The sequence below is a fragment of the Petaurus breviceps genome, unplaced genomic scaffold (genome assembly GCF_028583685.1).
Source record: "Petaurus breviceps papuanus isolate PSGF00001 unplaced genomic scaffold, PetGlider_PUasm1.0 90842, whole genome shotgun sequence".
NCBI classification, from domain to species: Eukaryota; Metazoa; Chordata; class Mammalia; order Diprotodontia; family Petauridae; genus Petaurus; species Petaurus breviceps.
The window spans coordinates 12552275-12557294 of NW_027187358.1; positions in this window are offsets into that span (position 1 = coordinate 12552275).

Here is a 5020-nt window from a genome sequence, read left to right on the forward strand (position 1 = left end):
CCTTCCTTCCTTCCTTCCTTCCTTCCTTCCTTCCTTCCTTCCTTCCTTCCTTCCCTCCCTCTCTCCCACCCCCATTAGACTGTCTTTTGCCTTTCTTTGTACCCCCAGGGCTAACCACAACGCCTGGCACGTGGTAGGTGCTTCATTACACTCCTTACCTCACAGTAATGTTTTGAGGGATGTAGTACAAGCATTATAATCCCCATTTTAAAATGAAGAAGTGGAGGTTCACAGAATCAAATGATTACTCAAGGTCCCACAACTGGTGTCAAAATTTGAATCTTCTGAATTAATGATTGATTTTTCTGCAATACCATGTTGCCTCTCAGATGATGCTCAGATAATAAGACAAGCCCTCAATAGTTATGAAAGCAAAAAAGATAGTTTATTGTCTTTCATATTGGATATTCAGCCAGTCAAATCAACAAAGCATCTGTGCTCTGGGCAAGGCACTGTAAGTTGATCCCACTGACTGAAAGTCAGTAGGCTATACTTTCCTAGTTCTTTCTCCTTAAATAGAGATGAATTTATGCCAGTCCATCCACACTCTCTTATTCTTTGTTACATATATTTAGTGTGTTATAAGGGGTGGTTGCTAAACCTGCATTCAAGAGACCCCAGTTTGAATCTTAGCTCTGACACTTACAAACTCTGTGACCCTGAGAAAATGATTTAACTCCTGTGAGCCTCAGTTTCCTGTTCCTTGTAAAGTAAGAATTATACCACATATCCCAGGGCATTTTGTGAGGAAAATACTTTGTAAGCTTAAGAACATTATGAGACGAGCTGAGTTTGGTTTGGTGGAGAAAGGCTTCATCTCTGTCACACCTTGGTTATTTAAACCTGAGCAAAATCAATTAACTTGTCAGTACCTTGTGACTCTTTTAGTCTTTAAGAGGCTAAAAAAGTTTTTTGATGGCATTGATAGGGAAAGTTCCCTCATTGGAAACTCCCTATATTGATAAAATCACAATTCTAATCTCCCTTCTCCCCAAAGCTGACTTTTACATAGTGCTTTTGAGGATTGCAATGATCTTTACATATGTTATCTAATTTGGAGCCCACAACAACCTTGTGAAGCAGCTACTGTAGGTGTTATTGTCCATTTTTTGGATGAAGAAACTGAGGCTCATGAAGGTTGAGTCCTGCCCATCATCACACAACTAGTAAGTACATAGGACCAAAGAGTTGGAGCGGACTTTAGACATTATCTAATCCAGACAGCTCACTTTGTATTTGTGGAAACTGAGGCCTAGACAGTGTAAGTGATTTGTCCAAGGTCACACATCTATGTCAGGGCTAGGCTATGAACCCAAGTCCAATTCTATGAGCCAAGTCTAACTTCCAAATCAATGGAAAAATCCATTACACCATTGCTGGCTACTCTTCTCAATCCAGATTTCTCCTGATTCTAAATCCTTTGTTGTTTTTTCCTAACTCCATCATGCTGCCTCTCAATATAGAGAGAAATAAAAAGGAATGTAGGTGAATACTTATATACGAGCTATTAGGAAGGCTGCTTGATATTGGCAGTACAGTTTATTTTTGGAAATAACAGGAGTTAACTGGTCCATACACAAGGTCACATCAAAACTTTGGATTCATTAACACTGTGCTTGAACCAGCCACAGCCTGACATGGCATCATTGGCTCCAAATGACCAAAAGAAAGTGCAGATTTGAGGCAATTATCTGGATAATTCAGGCAATTATCTGGATAATTTCCTTCTGTTATGGGGAAAATGACTTATTTGGTCCAAATTTACTGGAATGATTGTCCACATTGATTGAATGCTCCAAATAATTGCTCATCTCTTGCCTTCACTTAGTCTAGGCAGACACAGCTTTGCATTAAAAAAAGGAAAAAGGGAAAAAATTATCATTCAGCTGCAATTTCTCATTTGGCAGGCATCCAGCTATTTTCTTATGATATGACAAAATATGATCTCTCATTTAGTGCTGCTCCTAATCCTGCCCCTGGGCAATGCTGAACTGAACCAGACTCCAGCTCAATTATTATCTTGGCAAAGATTTCATACCTACAGCTCTTCCTATGGATTGCCCTTATAGTCACAATGGACTTGGAGAATGATAGTTATCAGAAAACCTCTACTTGCTAAGCCAAAGTCAGGTTTTATGGTCTTTGCTAGACTGTGTGTGACTATGCTTAGTTTTTTGAACAAACTCCCAGGCATTATCAGTTGATTCAATCAACAAATAATTATGGAATCTTCCCCATTAGAAGGCGAGCTCATAGCAAGTAAGGATTGTTTCATTGTTTGTACTTGTATCCCCAACTCTATCACAATGCTTGGTACACAATAGACATTTAATACAATTATGGTGGTTGGTTGATGCAAAAGGCCAATGACAGCACAGAAGCTGTTACAGAAATTCACGAAAAGAGTTTCCAGCTGGCATAATTGGGGAAAACTTCATGGAGGAGATGGGAATGTAATATGGGCAGGGTTTGATATATGGAAAGGAGTTAGAAAAGGCAGAGATGAAATTAAGGAAGGCTTTCCATGCAGGGCTAACAGTGTGAAAAAAGGCAGGAAAAAACTTGATGTGCTCTATAAATACTTCTTAAATTGAATTGAATTAAAGATCATGTGGAGTGCTGGAAAAGCCAGATAAGAAAAGTCAGACCAGAGCTTGCCTATCTTTCTAGATATTTTTTAAACCTTAAAAAGGGAGTTCACTTTGAAGATCTAACAAGAATAGGAAGACAAACTTTTCCTTCCAACACTCTGGGGAGAACATTCTGCCTTGTACCACTTCTGTCTCTGGGGAGAGTGGGTTCAGATAGAAGATGGTTTTAATGTAGCATTGGTCCCACCAAGCCCACAGCATTACTGCCAGGTAAGTCATCCTCTCAAGTGCTGTTGGGCTGGGTCCTGAAGGTTGCTCTTTTGGGCATTGGTACTGGATTGGCTGCAAAATTTGCCATGAGCTCTACTCTTAGTCTCCTAGCCTCCCAAATAGCTTGCTCTACTTCCTTGTTCTTCAAAAATAGAAGGTTGTAGCCTCTAAATTAATGTCATTTACTTTTTAGTTTTCTGAATCTTTTCATCCAAGTTGTACCATCCCAGCAACCTGTTGGCTCTGTTCTCTGAGTAGCATGCTGGGCTGTCTCCAAAAAGTGTGTGGCATCAGGAACTCTTTTCTTTTTAGTTCTAGTGTCCTCTTGAATTTGGTGTTACTCAGAAGGTAATTCCAAAAGTTAGTAGTGCTCAGAAAATTTCCTTTCACTGGTTAAAAAGCTAAATTCTGGGATCAAGTGGTCTAGGGCAGAAGTATCAAACTCAAAAAGAGCCACTAAACCATGCATAAGAAGCCCTGCTGGCTGCTTCTTAACTTAGAAAGCCTTATATTAGTGTTATCTATGTTTTATTAGAGGCATCTAGGTGGCACAGAGGACACTGGACTTGGAGTCATGAAGGCCTGAGCTTAAATCTGGCTTCAGACATTTACCAGCTGTGTGACCCTAGGCAAGTCACTTAACCCTGTTTGCCCCAGTTTCCTCATCTATAAAATGAGCTTGGGAAGGGAATGGACAATCGCTCTAGTATCTTTGCCAAGAAAACCCCAAATAGGGTCATGAAGAAATAGAACATGACTGAAGAACAGCAACAAAATATTTTATTGTATTTTTGTTTATTTTGTTACATATTTCCCTATTATATTTTAATCTGGTTCTGGTGGCACTCAGGAGTGTTGTAATCAACTTGTATATGCATTTGAAGGTTATGTGTTTTATGCCTCTGGTCTGGAGAATTCAAAATCTCTCCTTCCACATGGGAGGTTAGGATTTAAGAACAGGGTCTTTGAACTTACTTCTCAGGTTGTTTGAAAGAACAATGTTGTGTAGCTCTTCTGTAAGTGTGTTATTGCTTTTGGGGATGGATTCTTCTTCCCCCACCTCCTCTACCCAAGGAAGAAGAGCTAAGGCATCCTAGAGAGTCATCTTCCTAGAATAATGCTGAACTTTGTATTTGGTAGAGAAGTCACTGATGGAGAGAGCTTGCTAACTACGACACGGTAATATTTCCACTTTGCTGTATACATGTAAAGACTGTCACTTGACTTTGTAGTAATGCCCCTAGTTGTGGAACTAGTCATATCCTAGAATCTTTTTCTGTTACAATTACAGATTAGAAACCAGGATGCTGAGGCAAGGAGTTTGAATGGCACATAAGAAGGCCAGTTGTAGTGGGGATGGTGGCAGAGGCTTGTAGACCCAGCTCTTGGGGAGGTTGGGCTGGAGGATTGCTTGAGTTTGGGAATTCTGAACTTCTTGGCAGTTCATGTTATTGGGTACCTGGACCCCCGGGATCAGATGGCTACCAGTTTGCCTAAGGAAGAGTGAACCAGTTCAAGTTGGAAAAGCAGAGCAGGTGCCAATTTATGTTTGGATCAAACCCATGAACAACTATTGCATTTCTAGCCTGGGAGAGATAGGGAGATCCAGGCCCCCATAAATAGATAAGTAGTAATTAAGGAAATAAATAAGTAGAGAAAAATCAACAAGCAAATTGATAAATAGTTAAATAAATTGAGGAAATAATATGTAAATTTCTATGAGTAGCTGGGTACTCACAAGCTGCTAAATGAGTAGACGCTTATTCCTGTCCCCTTTCCCCCCAGCTTCCCTAAATATACCTTCCCTTCTGAGGGTATATTTTCTCCAGGCTTTATAGACCATCCCCTCTTGCAAGGAAGAAAATCTCTGATAAACTCACTTAGGTGAAGAATTTGTAGGGACTAAAGTGCTGGGGTTGAGGGGAGGGAAGGGTTTATTTTTAAAGAGTAGGTTGATCAAGTGCATTGATTAATCTTAAGGAATAATCCTCTTCAATATTCTCATCTCCCAATGGAACTGTGATCTCATCCATGTCAGCATCCATGCTGAGAATACACATCCCATCTATGCCTGCCCATCCTGTGCTACTCTCATCCATGCCCTGTCCTAAACTCATCATGGAAGAGTGGTGTTAACTAACATGTACTAGTGGCAGAGG